Raw genomic sequence first — 25,126 nt, forward strand, 5'->3', positions numbered from 1 at the left:
CACAAGTTGCTTGGCTCACGAATCTTCATCCCGTACACAACTAGCGAACTCAGCAAGACACACGAAGTAGTAGGCGCGTTGCATTACTGCCCACTCGGGCAGTAATGCAACGCGCATGCAAGTGTGGGGCCCACATTCATTCGATTACGTTTCGAGAATGTGAAATTCTTCAGTTGAAAGCGCCGAAAGCCTGCTAAAAAAAGCAACCCCACACCGTCAGAAATGGTATTGTAACGCCCCACCCCGTGAAATATTCATCATGATTTTTAATGAGTGAACAAAAAGCATATCTTGGATATCTCCGAATTGTTCCGACATTCCTTTTGTATGTAAATTTTAAATTATAATGATAACAATAACGATTCAAAAAACAAGGGCTCAATGACCATTACAGTTGTCCATTACCTAAAAAAGAAGTTCCAGGAGTCACAAAAGAATATTTTTTGTGTGTGTGCGTCTTCGTTACGAGCAAGTCCGATGGTTGTTGTGCTTTGAATGTAGGCTTAATGCATATTGTGTGGTTTGTGTTAATTCATCACGTGACAGTGGTCATCGTGACCTGCTGTGTATCTGTACGTGCATTGATTACAGGATCGTGGCTTATGAAACTGCAGAATCACGCAACTCGGAGATCACCGTGACAAATCAATGTAGTAGTACCGATACGAAATTGATATGTCATATGATTGAAAACATGTTAAAAGTCTATCTTATGATTCAGTCCAATAGGACGACAGTCCCCCGCGATGACCTGGATTTCATGCAATCAATAAAAATTATAATCGGTCAGAGAGCCACCGTAAACTATTCTAAACAAAAACAAACTTGACCATTATTGCATAAAATGACCACCACTAGTCAGTCAAGGTTGTTTGATGCACGTGCGTATCTCTGAACAGCCAAACAAACCTCTACTGAACTTTTTTTTCTTTCCGAGTATAGTAAAATAGGACTTCGGTGGGTCGAAACGTAAAGGTCAGTCGTACGAGAATCGTGAGTTTAACGGAGCCGACCTGTAAAGTTAGTACGTTGCATCACATAATAACATAGAAAGAGAAAGTTCTATTCTTAATCGAAACAGTTGTGTAATAACCATAATCCCTTTCTACTCTTGGACTTATCCATTCTTATTCGTGTGACCTCCCCACTATCTCGCTGTACATCATGTGTGCACAAGTTCTAGATATATTCATTTTCCCTCATTATGAAAAAAGTGATTTCCAACCACTAGAGAGAGCTACATATACCATGAAACTCGAGGAAGGCCGGGATTACGCTGTAAAATTTTTATAAAACTTGAAAAATGCCACCAATAAGCGGATCGGTAACATTCGCTCGAATGCAATCGATACGCTCATTCGTCACATTTTTCAAGTTTCGTAAAATATCTATTATAAAACTTTTATAGTTCACATGACAGTGGATTACACGATTAAAGTTTGATGAAACATTGTTTACAAAACTTGCAAAAACACAACCAATAAGCATTTCGGTTGCATCCAATACGCTTAATGAATGCATTTTTCAAGTTTTATAAATTAACTTTTTTAAAACTTTTATAGTGTTATTCTAGCCTTACATATAGGCCTACCATGGCTAAGGTCGGGGTTACAAATAAAAAGGCCACAACAGGCAAACTGCCCAGCGAGGTGGCTGAAGAGATACCCATGAAAAACATGGATGTCAAATACACTGCTGGCCACCCAAATTGCAACACCAAGAAAGACAAGAGATATCGCAACAATATTTATTTTGTAGATAACATGTTGACCAAGCATCAAATGATTAAATTTATAGACTTCTGTGAAGTGTGGTTCCTGCCAAAATCAGTAGCCAGAGTAGCCGCCATTGTTGGAGATCACCGCTGCCACACGCCTCGGCATTGATTCAAAGAGACTTTGGATGTGTTCTTGGGGTACAGCAGACCAAGCAGCTTCCACGCGTTGCCAAAGTTGATCTGGTGTGGCAGCTGGGGATGTAATCTGGGTCAATCGTTGAGCAACCATGGACCACATGTTTTCTATCGGCGAAAGATCCGGAGAGCGAGCTGGCCAAGGAAGCAATTCAATCTGGCGATTGACGAAGAACCTTTGGACAATGCGTGCCACGTGTGGTCGCGCATTATCCTGTTGAAATATGGCTGTGGGCAAGCCCTGAAGGTAAGGAAGGACAACTGGCTCCAACACCTCGGAGATGTAGCGCTGGCTTTTTAAAGTACCGGCAATGCGTACTAGAGGAGTGCGAGAGTGATATCCAATACCGCCCCATACCATAATACCCGGTGCAGGACCAGTGTGGCGGTGCATAACGCAGCTGTTCAGCATCCTCTCTCCACGGTGTCTCCAGACTCGAATCCGACCATCGTGGTGTTGCAGACAGAAGCGTGACTCGTCAGTAAAGACAATTTCATTCCATTGTGCCGTCCACATCCTTCTTTCATCGCACCATTGGCGGCGGAGACGTGTGTGGTTCTGCGTCAAGGGTAGACGAAGCAATGGACGTCTTGCGGACAGACCACTCTGCTGTAAACGGCGTCGAATGGTACGCGCAGACACTGGATGATGCGGTACAGACTGAATGTGCTGTGCTATGGTTCGTGATGTGGCTGAGCGATCCGTCACTGCCATACGCACAATACGCCTGTCATCACGTGAAGTGGTGCACTGAGGTGGATGTGATCGAACACGTCGGTCCGTCGTACCCTCCTGCATCCAACGATCCCATATCCGCGTTACAGTTGTTTGGTTTCGTCCAACACGACTACCGATTTCCCTGAAAGATAATCCACAATCTCGGTAGGCCACTATCCTTCTTCTGTCGAACTCGGATACTTGATCAAAAGATGATCGCTGTTTTCTACGAGGCATAATTGATCGTTTTTTTGAAAAAACCACAAGAAAAACACAATTGCCGTACTTCAAATCGTCGAAATCTCCAAGCCTTAAATAGCGCTTTGAAGTGGCGCCACAGGCGCGCGTGATGTGCGTCTGCGCTGCAATTCTAATCATTTGCATATCTCACCTCTGCTAATGCATGTTGTAAATTTCATATTATTTGCATGCTTCCTTCAGGGTGTTGCATTTACGGTGGCCAGCAGTGTACAATCGAGTTCGGTTATAACATATCCCCTAGGTTATTCGAGAAGCGTATGTTATATGCACGGTCTTGAAATTAGCTTGCGTAGCAATATCATGGATGCATAGAATGCATTATCGAGATTGTCGTTGACAAAATTAGCTTATGCAGCACATAATTGAAATGCAATACAAACACAAAGGCACACAACAGACAAATTGCCCAACAAAGAGGCTGAAAAATTATGCCCATAAAAAATATGGATGCCAAATATCACCGAGATACACAATATATAAAAGCTTATATCACCAATAATAATAATAATAATATATCGTATACTGCCAATAAAAAGATTATGGTTGTCTCATCTAAGTATGGATAGCTCCTCGATTTATCCCGATATGTTTACCGTGTTTCTTTTTAAACATGCCAATTGTGTTAGAATTCACGACCCCCACGTAAGCTATTCCATTTATTAACAACCCTATTAGTGGAAAACTCCCTGAGACATTACAATCTGGAATGGTCTAAACCAGTGTTTCTCAACCTTTCTGAACCCAAGACCAGTAAAATGTCTGAAACAATTCAACGAAAGACTTGTGTCCCGTATTACGGGACGTTTCTGTATTTTTAGTGGTTCTGTTTCTTTTTGTACATTTGTCCCGTTTTTTTCGATGATGTTTATTTAAATTTATAATGCTCTCTAAAATGTTTAATAAAAAGCGTTTTTATAACTTGTGATAATTTTGGGTACAAATACGAATATTAATCTCACATTGTCAAGTTAAACTGGTTTTTTCCCCCTCCATTTTTCAGCAATTTTAACTACAACTGGGGATTTTGCTGACTTATGGCAACGTTTTTAAAGACAATTGGCGACGTCCCTTATTATACAGTAATCGGATCATTTGAATGTTTCCTTCCGTCAAATTTTTGTTCACTGCGATTTTTTTTTTTGTAGCAACCTTTTATTTCTCTACCTTTCACCCCTTTTTGCAGTAATTAGCAAATTTGTCATAAGTTGCATTTTTGGGATGCAAATTAGTGATGTCCCGTATTTAGGATCGCAATTTACTGCATTTACCTTGATGAGGTATAATGAACCCAAGTATGAAGACAATTTTTATTCGTGAAGCCATATGGATATATATCACTGTAATATCAATTACAACAATTGAATAATTTTCCATCCAGTTAAAATTGAATCATCAAGTCTGCCTGCGAATCACATACGCAATCGTCGTGGACCACCCCTGGTCAGCGGACCATATTTTGAGAAGCGCTGATCTAAACTGTACTGGTGTTCCCTTGTCGAAGCAGTCGATTGACGGTATAGATCCATCCTATCCATCCCGTTGAAAATTTTGAACACTTCGATCATATCCCACGACGCCTGTGCTCTTCCTAGTGTAAACATCATCCTTGGGTGCCAACAAGGCAGGGGCGTAGCCAGAAATTTTGTTCGGGAGGACCAAAGTGATAGAACAATAGATTTGGCCATCTTTTTCTCTTTTTTAGGTCATTTTCTCACATTCGGATGCTAAAGTCCTTCCTCGCTACGCCCTTGCAACAAGGGCATGCAATGCAACCAATAAGCTTTCCGGTTACATTCGAGCAAATGCAACTCTCTGATAAGTGTATTAGTGTCATTTGTCAAGAAGTATAAAGAATTTTCATAAAACTTTTATAGTGTAATGCCGGTCTTACATATACCATGAAACCGACCGACATTGCACTATAAACGTTTGATAAAAGATTTTTTACAAAACTTTAAAAAATAACCAATAAGCCTATCGCAGGGCTCCCACTATAAAAATTAGAAAAAGTAGGACGGGGGAGGGTACCCACAAACAACATAATCATAGCATAATAAAAAAAATCCCTAAAATTTTTTTTCTTCATAGCACTATTTCAGTATCAAGTAAGATTGACTTGAGCCAAAGCAAAATGACAGAAATGACTTGGTTACAAAAATAATTTTTTACCAAAACAGTGTACTTTAGCAACTACAGATAATTCTTTTCCGTCTCTCACCACAATATAATGTTACATTCTTTTTTTTTTTGGAGTCTTTTCCAAAGTGCATAGTCTGTCACAACTCTCTTCAACAATGCACACAGAAGATTATGAAGACATGTAAGTTTTTAAAGAATGACGGTCTTTCGAGACCACTTCCAAAAGCACAGTGCAAAATGTGCAAATTACAAGGCCCGATATAAATAAGTCAAGGCGGACCAGATGGTTTTACTGCGTTGTCCATCATACTTTTTTAAAAGGATTTGTTTCAGTTTTAGTGTTCAATGCCAGTGTATTCATTTTTGACAAATGAAGCACTTTCATTTCTAGCTCTTTGCTGAGCATTGTAAATATTGTTTATGCCTCTGCATGCCCTAAAAATACAGAAGACAATTGAATGCTATTGGGTATCACATCAGAGTCACAAAACCTAGAATAGGCCTATGTATCCAACTGCTTTATTATGCAAACTGTTGCTTCACCTAAATGTGCACCATAATTTTGAATGATAAATGTTAGTTACTGTCCAAGACCATGAATTAGTAAATACAAAATTATTATTTTTCAATCAGGCAAAAGTTTTTAATCACTACTCTACTTGTTGAACCCTCAACCTAAACAAATGAAAAAAAAAACAACAACAACCAAATGGTCCACATACACCCGCTTAAGAACCTGAAAAACGATACAATTTCTGCTTTGGAAGAATCATTAATTGCAATCTACTACATTTGTATTATTCGGCATTATATCGATAATTCCCTCCTCAATTAAAATTAATTATATGAATTTTGTTGATAGGATTTCATAAAAAAGTAGGAAACGTGGGACAAAATCGAGAAAGTAGGACATTTTACCAAAAAGTAGGAAAAGTAGGACGAGTGGGAGCCCTGGCCTATCGGCATATAACTAATAAGCCATTCGCTCGAATGCAACCGATAAGTTATTGGTTGCATTTTTCAAGTTTTATAAAACTTCAAACTTTTATAGTGTAATCCGGCCTGAGGTCAGTAGCACACTATAAATGTACTTTGACAAAGATCTTTTATTCACATTTATTTTATAAAATGTCTTTTTAAGACAATAAACGGATCATATTACGCACTGTACGAAAGATTGAAAAAATATTTTTTAAAAGTTTTGGCAAGTTTGAGTGTACTTGCAATGTTAGGTAATAGCTATGGAGAGCTCAAGTATTTTTACCAATTGCTGCAGCAAATTTATCATTTGAATTCATTGTAATGTCTTCGATTTTAAAGAACAGGAAGAAGAAGAAAGGTGTGTGTGAGTAATGTCCAGATTATACTATAAAAGTTTTATAAAAGTCCTTTTATAAAAGATAAAAAATTCACCCAATAAGCTTATCGGTTGAATTTGCTCGAATGTAACCTATAAGCTTCATTGGTTGGATTTTTTAAGTTTTATAAGAGGTATTTTATCAAACTTTTATAGTGTAATACTGGCCTAAAGCCAAGATTACACTATAAAAGTTGAAAAATGCAACCAATAGGCTCATTGGTTGTTTTTTTTTTCAAGTTTTGTAAAAGATCTATCATTAAACTTTTTTTCCCTTGTCCAGGGCCGTAACTAAAGGGGGCGAGGGGAGCAACTGCCCTCCCGGTGGCAAAATTTAGGAGGCGGCAGTCTTAGGTGGGAACAAAGAAAAGGTGTGGGGGCGGCACAAATTCTAGTTACGGCCCTATTCTTGTCAAACTTATTGTATAAAAGATCTTTGTCAAAGACGCTGTTTAGTGTAATAGCGGCCAAAGACTGACAGAAGGCTGAAATGAATAGCTTCGCAATTGTATCGAGAATTTAAAGGAAGATTTGAAGGATTAAAATGAAGACTAGCCCCCCCCCCCCCCCCGGGCGACAGATGAAAATTGTGTTTCTAGGACAATTGTGGAGACAGGACATTCTGAGTGGAAGCCATCGGTGAAAACCATGCAGAAGGGCAGATATAAGGTACTCATCTATTCCAGGAAATGACACTTGAATGTTTACCCATGTTAATCTATGAAAGTAATTTCCCTAAAATGCTTTGTAACATGAGTTTCAATAGGGGTTAAACATTCGCATTTCTGATAGAATTTAGCAAATTTAGCAACTGATAAATCCAAAAAGTGAAAGTAAACCAAAAGCACATTCATGGTTCTGATATGAGGGGGACGATATTAGAATTATAGAGAGAAACGATGTTATCCAGGCTTTAGTACTTCGTATGATATTAGAATTGCCTGTAACAGGTTATAAGCAATTTTAACCATGTCCCAGAGTAGATTCGAAGTCTAAAGAGCATCATGGACGCACGGGTAAATTGATTTTTCTGAGGCCTCTCTACCACGCACCAACTCCGATCATATCGCCATAAGTCAATTTGCTACCATTGTTGGGGTGGGGGGGGGGGGATGAATGCGCATCTATCAGTGGTTGCCCGAGGCTCGGTAGGTAAAGAACTTATTTTTCATGTTTCTTCCCCCGTTCGAATTCGTGGACCCCTGACGGTAACCTTCATGGTGGAAGACGAGCATCTTATTACCACCACCAACACTACTACTAATATTTAACAGTACACGCACATCGTACAAATTCCTTTTCGGAATTTCTAACGAATCGGCAGATGCCGGAATGTGTGTTCTGAGTGAATGCGTGACCCTAACATATTTATATCGTACAGTTGCACTTTTTTCGTGTTCATGCTGCCATCTGTCTTCCATTTTCTGAAGTAAAGATGGAAATGCTTGAATTTTCATGTTATGTCAGTATCGTGTTTTAGGCATGCCTGCTCTCTGCAGAGAGACTTTTTCAAATGGAAGACCGTCTCACATTTGTGCCCCGAAGCTGGAATACGGCAGAAAACCAACTTCAGCCGACCACCACGTGCCACCGCCAACGGGGTTCGAACTGCTCAGGACGAGAGTCCGGCATCTTACAGCTGCAACCCCTCCCCCCCCCCCGCCACTACCTGACTGGAAATGATTGCTTGCCAATTCGCATGCTTATTCTCGTAAATCTTAACGCCATCTCATTATCATGAGGTGCCCGGATGCTCTCATGCGTTAAGACGGCATTGGTCAAACCAAAGAAATATCCGGCCGTGATCGTGACACAGAAGTATGGAGACGCCGGTCCAGACCAAACGAGAATGAAAGCTTTTGACGGTTCCTGGCTATGCCATCGCGCTGCTTAAGAAATGACTCGGGAGCAGCACTATGAACAGTGGCGTTGAAGGCGGGGATGCAGTGGGTGCTCCAGCATGCACAGAATTCTGTACCTCCAGTCTGAGTACCCCAGAATTCATTCAGAAATCAAAATTTGCCTTATAAAGCTTGAGCTAAGCACCTACAGCAGGGCCATAACTAAACAGGTGCACCCGCACAGGGCCAACTTGGAAGGGGAAGCCCGAAATGGGCCCAAAAATGGACCAGAAGTGGCCTAAATTCAAATTGTTGCACAGGGCACAGGAATGGCTAGCTACGGCCCTCCTTACGGATTCATAACACTTCCGACGCCTCTCCCGATGACTAAAAGTGCCGGGTGTGTCTCAGAGAAAAGGAAGGTGGCCCTCTTGGAGAAGTTTTAGTGACCATATGTCTTGCATTTCCCGTATTTTCACGTATGAAGCCAACTTTAATTTTTATTGCTTATTCAAATCAAAAATTGAAAAGATTTTTCACCTCATAAATTATATTGTACGTACAACTACAAAATAAGAACATCCATCATATATGACATATTAGTCATGTTAAACGTTTTATTTCGTAGAATTTATTTTACTACACTGCAATTTGTGCAGAAGTGCTTCATTTGCCACCAGTGGCAGTTTTTCAGTAATTTTAGTAATAATTGGCAACTTCGCTTACTTTTGCCAATCATTGCCAAAAATGATGTCATTGTCCCGTATTTTTCCGGATTTGAAATCCCAGTTTCTCGAGCAAATATGGTCAGTCTAGAAGTAACCGTCCAAGTTTTCATATTAGAGAACATCTCAAAAAACTGTATGAGCTTGCTTGTGCAATCTTTCTTTTCCCAATCACCATTAGTCGATGCTTATGATAAGAGTGGTCAGTTATAATATAACTTATAAGTTAATTATGTAACTTATTAGCTATAAAATAAAACTTATCAAGTTATAATTACCGATTCTTGCGAAAGTTTCGACAGCTGGCTGATGCGAGTATTCAACTGCCTCTGTGGGGAACCGAACCCACGTCCTCTCACTTGCGAGGTGCACGCGCTAGACAACTACAATGGCAACGAATCCATAGAGCTCTAAGGAGAGAGGTTCGTTGCCCTTGTAGCGTAGTGGTCTAACGCTCTCACCTGGCAAGTGAAAGAACGTTGGTTCGATTCCCCGCAGACGCAGTTGAATCCTCGCATCAGCCAGCTGCCGAAACTTTCGTATGAATAGCAGAGGGGGACATCACACATCTTCGGATAACTTATTCTTATAAGCTTATAATTACTAACATATCAGTTCTCAATTTCTTAATGATCTTAATGATCCAATACACAAAACAATTCAATTTTCATCTGGTTTTTCTCTCAAAAAAATCCCGTTTGATACGCAAATGATTAGAGCCTACCTGTCACGTTGGTATATCCTTTAAACACGGGTTCTAATCCCAGACACACTCACGATGCGTTAACCAGCGGTGGTCATGTATCTGTTCTCAGACAGGCTTCTGTCAGCCAAAAGTAGCCGAGTAACGTTAACAACTCGGTGGCAAGACAAGCCAGTTGTGATTGTGCGTGAGCCAACCAAGGCTGACGGCCTTTTTTTTCTCATCCCAAGGCTAAATAAAAGAGAAAAGAAAGGCTTAACATGTTTTCAGGTCCACGTTTCTCTAATGACCGTGTCCTTTTCTTTAGATGTTTTGCACCGAAACCTTTCGAGCATGGCGACCCGTAAGGCCTCAATCACACTACAGAAAAAAAAGAATCCTTTTAATTATAATATACTCTTCGATGTAGGATTCATATTCAAATAATAATGATGATATCCGATGGAGAAATGATGTCCTTATGCTTACTGATTGACGTAATGCCTCAAAAAGAAAGTAGATATCCCTGATGCCCGGTTTTTCGAGTTCTCACGCATAAAATAGCATACAAGGAAATCCGTTGTATGCAGCCAATGTGATTTCGCTTAAAAAAAATACATATAGGAACGCCTTGAACTCGTGTAATTTGAAGGTATGTTTAATGAAAACATGAATGATAGTTCTTTTGGTGAAACAAATAAGAAAGGTTCGAATCTGAAGCCTGTGGCAGCCATTGAGACTAACGGACAGAAAATCTGACCATTTTAAAATCACATTTTGCTACGGTATTCTGTAACATGAAACAGTAGATATTCCTCCTCATTTTCAAAGTTGTGCAAGTCGTCAAATCCAGGTAGCGCACTTTTCAACGGTCCACGTTTTTTTTCTATCACCGAGATTCAAATACAAACACAACAGGTAAATTGCCAAACGATGTGACTGGAAAATAACTGTCCTAAACTAAGGATGAAAATCTTTCCAATTTATCCCATTATGAATACAAAGTGTGTATAAATTTCGAACACAGGTGAGTAGTTTGTGCTTCCTGATAGTTCCAACAAAATGTAAATAGCCCTTATAGTGCTACCAAATTTTTATGGCTTTCAATACAAAGGCAGCGGAACGAGCGTCTTCCTTTGAAAATGACCAAAGAAGTACGGATTACTTCACGCCGGCTGTGGTTTTTGCGTTTTATGTTCAACAAAGACTTTTATTAACTTTAATTATCTTACCAAGGGTCCCCTAGCTCACTCTCGTGGGACTGATCCTTTAATATAGCTGCTCTAGACTATGAGTGGTTTTCAAAGTGTGCGTCACTAAACTTTGTCAAGGGCGTCGCATCTCTTCGAGGGTATTGATGTTTGCCCATTCAGTGGTCAGAAGTAAGGAGCGTAGTAGTTTACCAGATATTTAAACCATTATTATTTTCATGAGGGCATCACCGCATATATATTTGTCACAGGGCAAAGACACCGCGCGAGTATCAAAAGTTAGCACACTGCAGTAAAGCCTTGGAATGTAAGGTAGCAACTAAAACACCCAAGAGGGAGCAAGCAAGCAACATGTCACCTTCTCTCTCTGGACAAATGCAACTAAATTCCTTGTCCCGATATAATATCGAGGAAAAAATAATTATTATTGAACAAATAAAGCCAGCACAATCAGAGGACTTCCTTGGAAATCGGGAAGGAATCCTAGTAAAGGAGATATCGTTAGTATTCGATTACTGTAGGGATTCATTTCCTTGCTGTCAGAGAAAGAAACAAGCTACAGAGAGAAAGTAAGTCATGGGTTCTTTTTATCGTGCCAAATGGTTCTTTCCCTGGTGCTACAGCCCACTTTTGGATTTTAATATATAATTCCACTAATAATACGTTGCCAGTAATTACCGTAATAACGGTAAGAAAGGAAAGGGGTAAGATATTTCCGTGATATAATATTCTGTGATACCGCAGGCGACGACGACGAATGATATTTGACGATGAATAACCATCGACAACCAATCTATAGTTACGTTTCCCAACCACGTGTGGTTAAGACAAGACGTTACTGAAACTTAGTTCGGAAACGATTGTTGATGGAGGAAAAACTATTGTTGATTTTGTTCTATTTTGATTTCGGGAATATTTCCTAGCATAGTTTTTTTTTTCCAACGGTTGATTTAATTCACTTAAGCCTTTCAATATTGATCATTCAGGCATAATAAATACTGTGAAATTTTTCTTTTTTCCCTTAAGGCATTACTATGAATTGCGAATACAAAAATGTGTAATGCATGCACATTTTTGTGTGCATAAAACAATAAATTATTAAGAGAGGAAAAAAACATGATTTTGATATCCAAGAAGAAAAAAAAATGCAACACTAACGTAAATCGCGTCACGCGGATTTCTGAATTAGCCAAAGTTTTACCCCCTTTATTCTAATGACGTCATTACTCTAACGAAAATCGTGTCACAAATTGATTTCATAGATTAACATTTAATGATGTAAAAAATAACGATTATGAAGACTACTCACCCTAGTTACAGCGTTGGGTGTACGATATCTGAAATATTGTATATTGCCATCGTCGGATAGTTAAGGAAGGGTAAGCAAAGTAAAAAAGTTCAATTTAGTATTATTATTTTTTTAGGCAATTTCAAAATCCCGTTGTAAAATTCAGTTGCTCTGGGAAGAAAAGAAAGAAAAGTATCATTTATGTGTCTTTTGACTTCATCTATATCAGCGAATGATTTTCATCATAAAGAAGTTTAAAGGAAGTGATTTAAATGAAAGTGGTATGAGAGAGACGGGTGTCTGGTTAATGTAGAGTGGATGTGAGAAAAAAAATTCCAGCGAATGTTGCCAGAAGTCAGAAAAATTAGACCGATAATAAAATTATTTCCTAAGTATAATTTTATTTATTTTTATAAAAACTATATAAAACCTGGACCTAAACAATTAATTTTAGTCATTAGCTTGAAAATATATATTAATTATAAAAAAATTGTAAAATCACATAAACTAAAATGTTTTCCACATTTTCTTCAATATCCAGTGACTTCAGCTGAAGTTGATAGAGTTATTCTAATTCTATGGAATGTTTGGATTTTGTATGCCTCGCCTTTCCAATTATTTTCAAGATCGATGCAGAAAGTTCAAAATTATGGCAGCACTTATTTTTTCTGAGTAGCAGTACAAATTTCTAAACAGCATTCAACGTATCTCTACTTGTAGGCTACTGATTCTGTTTCTAGATTCTTTATTAGCAAGATTTAACTGAATGAAAATATGCTGACCTTTTGCATTGTACCAAACTAGAAAAGACCTTGGTATTACAAACTGTACATTTAAAGGAAACTGACTCTCAATTGCATTTACCCTCTATGATTCAGTGTATATTAACGGGGGGAGGGGGGTGGTAATAAAATAACTTCACCGATACAAGAGCTCCTAGCGGCAGCAAAAATCAGCGAAAGCAAATAAAATTTGAGATATGGTGTTTTAGAGTATGTTCTCGAGAATGAAGAGAGAAGCAAAACCCTAGATCTCACGGTTACGGTCACGGCAACAAAATTTCGAAAAATTCCAACAGCAAAAACTCATTTTTATGCATCGGTAAGTGATCGGCGCAGTGAAAACCATGAATCGCGTGGGAACAGTACCTATATCGCCATAAATGCCGGCGCGGGAAGCAAAGAAAGATCTCATGAAGGGGCTGGTGCACTAGCTCATCGGAGGGGAACTTCAGACTGCAGAAATGTGATCTGCATTGGTTGTTTCCACATGTTTGTTTCTCTGCGTCTAGCTCCGGCGTTCATGGTGCTGCAGGTGCCGTTATAACGCCATTTATGGTTTTTTATTGCGTCGATCACTTTGCAATGCATAAAAATGAGTGTGGATTTTTCGAAATTTTGTTGCTCTAACCATAACCGGGAGAGCTACGTTTTTGTTTTTCTGCTCACCTTCGCGTGTACTGAAACACCTATATCTCGGATTTCATTCACCTTCGTTGATTTTTGCGGCCGTTAGGGGGCTCGTAAATCGACAAAGTTATTTTATGACTACCCTGTACATGCCAAATACATGTTCAAAAAACCAGTCATACCCATTTCTTTTCTCAATTTTTTTGGTATTTCAGAAAGTACATCTTCACAGTGTCATTTTATTACGAAATACAGCTACAAAGTACAATACTTTTTTTAATCTAGAAAGAGTTGATTCCTTGTCGGTGTCATTTTTCGAGAGCTGCTGAAATTTTACGAGTTCAGAGAATTAAAAAATCGCAACAATTGAGGGGATCAGAAATAAAATTCAAGGCAAAAACTATTCAACTTTGCACAGCAAAGTATTATCTGCTTATAGATAGCATTAAAATAAAGGTTCCCGTGGTATTTTACCTTCTCAATCGGTCATTTTAATAAATTCAGAAATCCACTGTAATTAAATAAAATGCTGTGTTGATGTATCGTTTCAATTAAAAATATGCTAACTTTTTATGGGGGTGAACTATAGAGGTTTAATATTTCATTCATAATTTAATGAAAATTTATCGGAATAAAATTTTTATAAAGGAATTTATGGGATAGCGTGGTAGGTATTTGAGAAAGACTCACATAATTGAAAGAACAAAACTAGACTCCAACTTCACAGGAAAATTTTGAAAAAAAAAACTAGATTGCCTAGTACTAGATTCACTTTTGGTCACTAAAAAGATAATCGATACCTTAGAAATGTGTTCTTTTCTTCGCATTTCAAGTATAAGTAACATAGTCATGCAACTAAACGTAGATTTCTATACAGCTCTGCTGCAGTTAGTGACACCAAAGTTTCATGTAACTGTACTTTAAAGAAATCGTTTAGAATCTCGGCTATATATTTTCCCGTGTTACTGCATGATGTTTATTTTAATATGAAAGATGTATACCGATAAGTAACATAAAATGAATCATCCATAATTTAAAGCCTAGCAGGAAACGGAGGAAGAAAACTTCATATGCAAATCAAAGTTCATGACGTCAAAAACCAGAAAAAGGAGATAAGGGCAGAAATCGGGATGTTGCAGAAACGTCTGTTTTACTGCCGTAACTGTGAAATTCGATTGCGCAGTATTGTTTTTGAGACAAGGTGACTTGAGGATGTCTCAACAACGTGATTTACCGGAATCCATGGCATGGCGTGTTATAGGCAGACTGGAATCCCGGCAAACACAACGTAGTGTCGCGGACGCTGTTGGAGTCGCCAGAAGTGTTGTTGCAAGGCTGTGGAATCGATTCCACGAAACAGGAAATGTTAGACGTCGACCAGGGCAAGGTCGGCCACGCGCCACTACAGCAACTGATGACCGGTATATACGGTTAACAGCCCGTCGAAACAGAACAGAGAATGCTACGCAGCTGCAAAGACGGTTGCTCTTGGCAACAGGACAAAGGGTGTCCAGCCAAACAGTACGTAATCGGCTTCATGAGGGACGGCTCTATGCACGTACGCCAATGGTCTGCATTCCGTTGACCCCACGCCACCGTGCGGCCCGAAGAAGATGGGCTGCTGAACATTGAGATTGGGAGCAACGTGATTGGAGCCAAGTGTCGTTTACAGACGAGTCCCGATTCAGTCTGGAGTGTGACACCCGACGTGTTCTGGTATAGAGGGACAGGGGCACTCGAAATAACCCCGCATTCGTTCGTGAAAGGTCACAATACAGACGAGCTGGTTGGATGGTATGGGGTGGAATCAGCATAGGCGGACGTACGGACCTGCACATCATTCGGAATGGCACTTTGATGGCCCGAAGGTATGCCGACGAGATACTGCGACCTCATGTCATCCCTTACGCTGGAGCCATTGGAGATTCCTTTGTTTTCCAGGATGATAATGCCCGACCGCATAGAGCTCGTCTGGTGGAGAACATGCTTGAAGCTGAAACAATACAGCGTATGGAATGGCCAGCGTGCTCTCCTGACCTGAATCCAATCGAGCATGTTTGGGACATGCTCGGACGACGCATTGCTGCGCGACCAAGGCCGCCTGTTACTGTCCGAGACTTGCAGATTGCACTTCTTGAGGAGTGGAACAGTATTCCCCAAAGTATGATCGATAACCTCATCGCATCCATGGCAAACAGGTGTGCAGTAGTCTTAGTTGTTCGAGGAGACCACGCGCCCTATTAAAACTCATGCATCATGTCTAAACAATACTTTTTTCTATCGTTTACATGTAACCAAATTGTTGCCCTAAATCATCTTTTCATGTTTTTTCCATATTTTCAAAGAATTAAAGCTTAATTCCAAATTTTTTTACGTCTTTTTTCTGTATTGCGCATTGATACGCGTGTACTATCCATTGTATGCCAATACGTGGCTGTCTCGCACGGTTTTCTTCACTTATTTGCTTGTTCCCCTAATTGTTTTGAGCAGTGTAGATCCCAGGACTCGACAAATCCCAAGCACCAGATCGCCGCGGTGACTGAAAAGTTGGTACTGGCGCTTAAAATTTTCTACACGTGATTGCTAAATCAGAGTCGAAGAATGACAAAAAATTTTCAATTTCATTATAACATCGTTCTTAGCATGGGAAGCAATGGTTTAGTCCCCGAAGAAATCGACATTATTTAGGATTAATTTTCTTGCACAAAAGCCATGCTTGGCTCCTTAGAAATTTGGCTGGCGCCTGAAAATTTTTTCGATTTGCCAAAACGTGATAGATACATTGGCAACTGAAACATGTGCTTACCACCAAAAAACCAAAAACTCGGTACTATGGGGAAGACCTACAAATTTTTTCCTTTGATGAAAGTACATGCTACAAAAAAGATCGTGATATCGCATCTTCATTTGAATAAATGTCTCTTCGATGAGAAATAAACAATGAAGCAATAAGTATTAATGGAAATAACCTTCACCGTAGATTCGTAGAAGTACCTCATAAATTCGAATGTAAACTTTTCAATCGATAAAAAAACGTTGCGTTTCGAAAAAGAAAACCTTGACCACGAGAGAGGACGTTCCCATTCGCAACAACGTTGAGCTTATAGTATTATCATTTCAGTTCGGATTCTTTCGCCATCAATTCTGAGACTCGAGATTAGTCATTGGAAAATCATAACAATCTTGTATGAATAAATAATTTTCATTTCCGTTCGGTTCCGAATGTACAAAAACCGCAATTTATCGCCAAGTTATTTTCCTACCCAGCACTGTCTATCATATCACGACAATAATAGAATCACACGAAGCCTGAAAAAAAAGTCTTTAATCTCCCCCTGAATAACAGGGAATTACAAATCTCAGACGCCAGGCCACGATGGCGACATAAAAGTTGGAGCCAAACGTTTTTTGTGAAATCCCTTCCAATCCGGTCGTTTTTAGGCTAACGGTGATCATCTGTCCGCCTATGCCTGGAAAAAAAACGAAAATCTGGCAGGCACCCGAATCCACCCCCCCCCTCCCCCCCTCTTTCTAAGAGTTTAAAAATATATGCTATTTTATAGCTTTTGGAATGTAGAGTTGAGAAGTGAGAGCGACGAATTGGGAAAGGCATAGCATTCTTTAGGAACAGGTGTAGCCAAGTCTCTTCTCGTGGTGGATGAAGATAAAACAATAACATCCCCATTCACACTCTAGATGGTGGGTTTCCAACTAGTGTTTCGTGGAACCCTGGGGTTCCATAAACGTCACGGAACCCTTAATGATCCCGGCACCTGGAGAGCTTTCAGAGAAGAAAACTTTCTTGTGACTGATACTCCGAAGTTGTTCTTTTTCTTCTTCTTTTTTTTGAAAATTTTAATGAGATAATGTCTTTAAAAAATAATCAGACCATTAAACAACTTAGAAACAGTAACATTACATTTTTCCTCCATCCAATATTTGAACCAGAAACTCCAGGAGTTCATGAATATCATTTTGTGTTTCATCAGGAAATTACAAATTTTAAAAAGGATGTTTATTTGGGAATTTTTCATCCATTGTATTATCAAGAGTGAGATTCTTGAATGGCAGAATTTAATTGTACTTTAAGATACACCCAGGGCTATCTTAACACACGAGTCCCACCCGGACACGGCACGGGGACCTCAGTTGAATAGGGGCTTCCACGATAAAATCTGGTACAATGATGAATAGCAATGTGGTGCTTGAGATGAGTTGCTGTGATGCTGTTGAGACGGCAGTAGGGACACACCTTTTTTTTTGATAAATATCCAAAAATGTGTTTGAGTTACGTAGAGCTGCATCATTATCAACAAGGGTTCCGCGGAACAGTCTTATTACTATCAAGGGTTCCACGGAAGTTTTACGGTGGAAAGTCCTACTCTAGATCAGTGTTTTTCAACTTTTCTTTTATCTTGTGGCACACTTACTGTTGAACTTCACGGCAATTTTAAGTGGTTCGCATAACATTTCCAGATCACTTAAGGGACCAGCGGCACAGTCCCACATCACTTGAGTGACCCACAGTACATTTACAGCTCATTCAAGGGCCGACGGTGCAGTTTCACATCACTTAAGTGGCCCGCGACACAGTTCCAGATCACCCAAGCATTCCGCGGCACATTAAATGATCACGCAAGGGATCTACACATTTATAGACCTGTACCTGCAGTCCTATTCCAGATCACTCAAGTTGCCCGCACTCTCTTAAAGGTTGAGCAACCTTGATCTACAAGCTTGCCACAGTTCATATACAAGGTGGAATTCCATAAGAACTCAGAGTGAAATCATGAAAAACCAAGAAATATAGGGTACAACAAAATGTAATTTATTCTTTTCAAAGTATCTTCCCTCAGATGATATGCGATGGTCTATCGTTCAAACCACTTTTCAAAGCAAGTAGAGAAGGCTTTATCTGGAAGTTGCCTCAGAGTGAACCCTACACAACTGAAATAACAGATAATTCTACCACGGGGAGCTTCTTCAACGTCGGAAACTACCAGAAATCACATGGTGTAAGATCCGGGACTGTAAGAGGGTTGTGGCGCGATTTTAATATACATATTGCATTTACATATCATGTCTGTTTTCAAAAGTTTGTGACAATGCATATCGAGAAAGCATCGTGAATTGGTAGAAATTTCAGTCGTGTAGGGTTCACTCTGAGGCAGCTCCCAGATAAAGCCTTCTCTACTTGCTTTGAAAAGTGGATTGAACGATGGGACCATCGTATATCATCTGAGGGAAGGTACTCTGAAAAATAATAAATTACATTTTGCTGTACGCCTATATTTCTTGATTTTTCATGATTTCACTCTGAGCTCTTATAGAACGCAACTTGTATTTAGATTATTGTAAATTTCCCATACAAAAAAAAAAAAAAAACCCAGAATTAATACGGAAAAGTGTTTTCCGTTTTTTGATTTGATCAATAATTATGGAGTTATAACGCATTAAAAATTGACGTCACTTTCGAATCCTGCCAAATTCGACTTGCGCTAAGCGTATTAATTAACTCAGCATTTATGAAGTGACAGCAATGCTATAACCCTGAGGGTAATCAAGAAAGCTAAAGCTGTGCGAACCAGTTTATTCCTTGCACTTTCCTTCAAAAAAATTTGACTTAAGGTGAAGGATAAAAAATTACCACATTTTTTTTTTTTTTAGGCAAAAAAAAGTTGATTTTTGAGAAAACAATTTTTCAAATAGATCGCGTTTGCCTAACACTTTACAAATCTCATGATAAATTTGCCAATATTGTAGGACGAAGGTAACACGTAATAACAAGGTTAACATCACTCTACACGAAGAGGAAAAAGCGCCAATCGTGAAAGAAAATAACTGAACTTGTCTTCTAGCGAGGTTGAATATTTCAGTTCATTTTCAATTAATGGCAATTCGCTGTATAGGGAAAAAATGTTTTCTTGAGTGTTTGTTGCGTAACTGACCGTTATAAAAATGGCACGTCACAAAATTTCACAACGTTATAACTCCCTTAATATATTCGTCCGCTCCAGAAACAGAAAACACTTTTCTTTATTAGTTTTTCACAAGGAATCACGTGTATGATTATTGGGCGGTCGATAGTATCCACCATGTAAGTGAGAATATCTACTAAACTATTCTAGGAGCTGCGCATGAACCATGATTTAGGCAAGAGAGCCACTGGTGACAAAAGTTTGAGAACCACTGCCGCATGGGTTCGACATAGAGGTGTCTAATAGGATTCTAGTCTGGGGGCCCCTGATATCAATCTCATTACAATCATAAACTGAATATTATGTTTATTATAAACTGAATAAATCTACGGTTGTCAAATAGTGAAGTGTCCCACACTGCAGTGGCGTCAAAGTCTCAGGAACAAGGCCAAGAATCTCCAAAATTATGAAATTATCCAGTGATAACATTTAAATACTATTTTATTTAAATGGAGCGTGGGGAGGGTCAACCACATTGAGGAGCTCAGGGGAACTACTGCTACAACTAAAATTTTGAAAGTTCCTGCACCACAGAATTGAGCGTGAAAAATCGTTGCTTTAGGGACACCCCCCCCCCCCCTTCACCAATGATACTAGCTGAGTCTCTCTGCCTTCTCCTGGGGGGGGGATGATAATGGAAAATATTTCTGGGGAATGATTCGCGTAGGCTACCTATTTCAGAATGAGAAAGCCGATTCTAAGGAATTTATTTCACTTACCTTATTGTGTTTACACGGAAGGTACCGACTAGGATGGACCACAGCATATACATCAAAGGAAGACAATATTCGGTCTGGACAATGTGATGTCAGTCACTTCGGACGTCAATGGGAGTGAAATAACCGCAATAATGTCCAGAAAAACAATGCTTTTTCCCATCAGCAATACAATGGCCGGTCGGAGAAACAATAATACTAAAAACACAAAAGAATTGTGCGCCAGATGTGAATCAGTGTGTGTGTACATTCCTAAAAGTAAAAATACTCGTGGGATATCGACGAATAGTAATAAGGAGGTCGAACCCGAAAAGATGCCGCCGAAAAAAAAGAAGATAAATTCAAGATAGCGTCTGAAAGTGTTGACATCATCATTTACGGTCATGAACTTTTTACGCCGTTTATAATTTACATGACCATACATTTCATAGGCATAGGTGAATATGGGGGGCATTCAGTAAATCATTTGCATTATCGCATAGCCGGTTGGACATTCGCTCCCCCACCCCCCCGTTCCGGGAGCTTTATTCGCTTATGATTCATTCTACGGGTAAAGTATAAGAACGTCAGCTATTCAAAGGATAGTTGGCCAAGATCCCCCCTCCCCCCCCCCCAAAAAAAAATACTTGTCACAGAACGTGTGTCCCGGTCGCTAAAACCATCTTTATCTGTTCACGCCGAATGTGTGTTGTGAGTGTGTATGTGTGTTCTGACGTATTTATGTTGTCAGAGTTATGCGTGTTTAGTGTTCGAGGAGTGTCGCCACCTGTTTTCTATTCTGGAAGTGAGAGTGGCCGTTGTTTGAATTTTCGCGTTCATGTGATTATCATGTGAGAGAACTATAATATCTTAAGTGATCCATCTCATTGGCCAGTTGGAATTCATATAAGAGAATTTTTTGGAATTCCGAGATTTATTCTAGAGGATTCGTCTGGACAACAAGCTACAAATGACGACTCTTCTACTAGAGAGGTCTCTAACGGCCCAGAGTGACTAGGAAGATCACTGGGGTATCCGGATCCACCTAAAGGACCATGTGATGTGTTTGGAATCTTTTTGAATCCCCGCAGTCTCTGCAATAAACTGTATACTTTGCATTCATTTTTCGAAACTTATGATCCCTCTGTTGTATGCGTATCCGAATCATGGCTGTCCCCAAGTCTACCCGATTCCCTGCTATGTCCGCGGGGATACGACGTGTTTAGATCTGATAGATTGTTCGCTCCTGGAGGTGGTGTCTGCATATTCGCAAAAAATAATTCGAATCCGTCTGCTGTTATGGCGAGAACTGATACAAATAATGCTGAAATCGAAATAATAGCTGTGGACATTAAAGTCGGTATTCAGTGTGTGCGCGTGATCTGTGCTTATATTCCTCCGGACAAATCTTCCGATGCCGGACATTGACATTGTTTTTTCCGATGCTCTCAGACTATATTGTACAGTTAGATATCCCATCGTATTGGCCGGCGACCTGAATATGAGAAACATAAAATGGTATTCATACCACCTCATATCTACACATGCAACTGACAGATTCTTTCTTGCCTCTATTGCAGACTTGGGATTCAATCAACTTGTTGACTTTCCCACTAAGGGAGAGAATTTCTTGGATCTTCTTTTGTGCACTGCTCCCGAATTTATAATCGACATACGATCATTGCCACCCTTCTGCAATAGTGACAACCCACCGCATATACCATTTCTCTTTCGACTGCCTAATTTAATAGCCAATAATTATTCAGGCTTGGCTAAACATGACTTTAGGAGTGCGGATTATGACGCTCTTTCTCTATTACTACATGATATCTTTGGTTCTATCCGGGAAAAGCGCATGTCTCCCCTCGATGCATTTCAAACTTTCTTTTTGAATTGTTGGAGGTATATTCCTCGTATATCATTAAAACTTAGCAACGTGGCAAATAAAAGACTGCGACTAATCGGTAAGAGGAAACTGATTGCTTGGCGCAATTTGAGGAGGTATCCGAGTGTTCTAAACAAACGAATATATTGTGCCATGGCTCAGGAATACAATGCGTACGTTGCATCAAGCGAGAGTGCACACCTCCGTTCGATTTGTGGCAATAATAATCGTACTGCCTTCTACAAAGACGCTCGACGGAAACTACGTTCGGCTGCATCTATATCATCCCTTGTTGTAGATGGAGCTATAATTACTGACAGTCAATCTAAGGCTGATATATTTGCGGACATATTTTCAGACGTTTACTTGTTACCGTTCGCGACAGAAGTTCATTTTGATGGCGGCCTTATGCAAGACCATTCCCAATTCATCGATATGTTTGATGCTAGAGGTATCGCTTCTTTAATAGATGCACTGCCTTCTCGCTCTTCTACTGGGCCTGATGGTATCCCCGGTAGCTTCTACAGGGCCTTACGAGACGAGGCATCTTATTTCCTGAGTGCAGTGTTCCAGTATTTTTATGACTTTGGTATGATACCCAATTCCTGGAGGAATGCCATAGTTCGTCCTATTTTCAAAAATAAAGGCAAATGTTCTGATCCTCAAAACTATCGCCCGGTATCATTGACTGATATTTCTTCTAAAATATTCGAAAGATGTCTGGTCCAAAAACTTCTTACATTTGCTATCAATTCAGGGTTTATACCATCTAATCAATTTGGTTTTGTTCCTGGTCGATCACTATTAATCCAACAACTAATTTGCCACGACTATTGGACAAATGCCGTTGAAGAAAAAAACCGAAATTGATATATTGTTTATTGATTTTCACAAAGCATTCGATAAAATAGACCGCTCTCTTCTAATCACAAAGCTATTGAACTTGGGTGTGACAGAAAAGATGTGCCGAATACTGCAGTCATATCTGGGCTCTAGAACTTTTCAGGTTCGTGTTGAAGATTGCCTCTCTGGGAAAAAATGCGTATCTAGCGGTGTAGTTCAGGGCTCTGTGTTGGGTCCACTGTTGTTTGTACTATTCACGTATGACATTGCTTTTTACACTCATCCAATTCCACTAGTACAATTTGCTGATGATGTTAAACTGTTTTTTCCCACGTCTGAACACACAGAGCTTAATTCTGCCTGCCAACGTCTCCACAACTGGACTGTGGTCAATCGTCTTCCAATTTCCGTTAACAAAAGTGGTGTCATGCACATAGGGGGGGATACAGAATGAGTCCAAGCTACTCGATGGGTGGCGAAGAGCTCCAGAGGTTCACTTCCTACACTGACTTGGGGATCACCATTTGCAATACCGGAAATTTCGACTTACATTATTCGAATATAGTGTGTAAAGCGAGATGCGCTTCTTATGTCCTACGGAAGGCGTATGGAAAATGTGATACCGCTACACTCATGCCCGCATTTACCGTTTTTATACGCCCAATCCTAGAGTATTGTTCGCAAATATGGTCTCCGTACAAAGTGAAAGATATAAAATTCATCGAAAAGGTCCAGAAGTCATTTACCAAACAGTTTTTCAGTCTGCGTCATCGCCCATACGAGGAAAGTCTCTGATGTCTCGACGTCCACTCTTTAGAATGGCGTCGCCTTGAAGCCGACTTAAAGCTGTGCTTCAAACTTGTACACAACTTAGTATATACGGGTCAGTCAACTCCATTTTTTGAAATCAATCCCAGACCATCACTGAGAAGACATTCATTACAGATAAAAATTCCAACGGCCAGGAACAATGCTAAATTTTATAACTTCCGATGCCGAGTTGGAAGAGTATGGAACAGATTACCACCAGATCTCGTACGTTCATCTACATATCACAGATTCTGTCACTCTCTCAACGCTTCTGATCTTTCAACATTTCTAATGTGCTCTACATTTTAGTTCATGTCGGGTTTTATTGGTGCATATATGCTTGTTTTATTTATATAACTTTTTTTTTCCATCAGTTCTATTGATTATTTCAATTTGGAATTACATGCGATGATTTCTTATTTTTATTTATTTATTTTTTTTAAATATATATATATATACATGTATTTTTTTCTGATTTATATATTGAATTTCATTGTGTAAGCATGTTTATTTTATTGTTGTTTTGTGTTCGGGGATTTTTTTTTTTTTTTTTTTTTATTGGCGTCATCTTTTATGCATTTTTCTCTTTGCATATATTCGTGTGTATGAATGTGTACTGATGTTCCCTGCCGTCTCTTTCCAATTTTATTGATTGTTTGAATTGTGCACCTGTGGAGCCCACTGGGGCCTTGCACAGGTTTTGTATATAATAAATAAATAAATGTTAAAGGTCTGCCTGCTCTCTGTAGAGACTTTTTTGAATGGGGAAGAATCGAGCGCTGGACAATCTTTCAGTAAAGCCAGGACCACACTCGTCTCAAGCCTGGCCCAATAGTCATTCGCAAATACTGTATTTGCTTCTAATATTGGCCTTACCCCTAATGCAAAGAAGCAGCAGCGGCATAGTTTGGCTACACGCTGGCCCAGCCCGATCCCATGTTCCTTGGTGAATATTTGCTTCCAGTACTCTCCAAGGAGATAATACGCCAACGCGTGTTGTGATTGTTGGCGTTCTTCGACCAATGTATGGACAGACGGATTGGAAGATCGGGAAGGAAGGCGGCACCTTTGACTTAAAAGGCACTGGTCTTTCTGTTCGACCAGCCTTCCAGCCTCCAACATTTGACGATCATTACCAACGATGGAGCGTCCACACTACTTGCCTATGTTTTACCTTGGAATGTATTGGACCAGACTTGATAGGAGTGAAACCCTGGTTTTAGTAGGTAGCTATTTGTTTCCGTTAGCGTGCATTTCTCTAAGCTACGAATTTCGTGCAGCGAAACCTTGGTGCCCGTACACAACTGTTTTATCATGAACAGGCTTTTATATCACAGTCGATGACGAAGCAATTTTTGACTATAAACTTGGT

General features: G+C 39.6%; 1 protein-coding gene across 2 annotated transcripts in view; it reads right to left on the reverse strand.

Annotated features, from left to right (window-relative positions):
* LOC149089034 (DGAT1/2-independent enzyme synthesizing storage lipids-like) overlaps positions 1–25,126 on the reverse strand; it is a 67,943-nt gene that overhangs the window by 31,111 nt on the left and 11,706 nt on the right. Inside the window, exon 1 of one of the 2 annotated variants that reach the window (XM_089236767.1) lies at positions 9,678–9,778. The exons of the other annotated variant lie outside the window; for it this stretch is intronic. The gene's annotated coding sequence lies outside the window, so the exon portion shown is untranslated. Of the gene's footprint in view, positions 1–9,677; positions 9,779–25,126 lie in introns of those variants that run through there. 2 annotated transcript variants of the gene reach the window in all.

Source organism: Pholcus phalangioides, unplaced genomic scaffold (assembly GCF_987345545.1).
Source record: "Pholcus phalangioides strain wild (caught in Gottingen) unplaced genomic scaffold, Ppha-v1.0 ptg000002l_1, whole genome shotgun sequence".
Lineage (NCBI taxonomy): Eukaryota > Metazoa > Arthropoda > Arachnida > Araneae > Pholcidae > Pholcus > Pholcus phalangioides.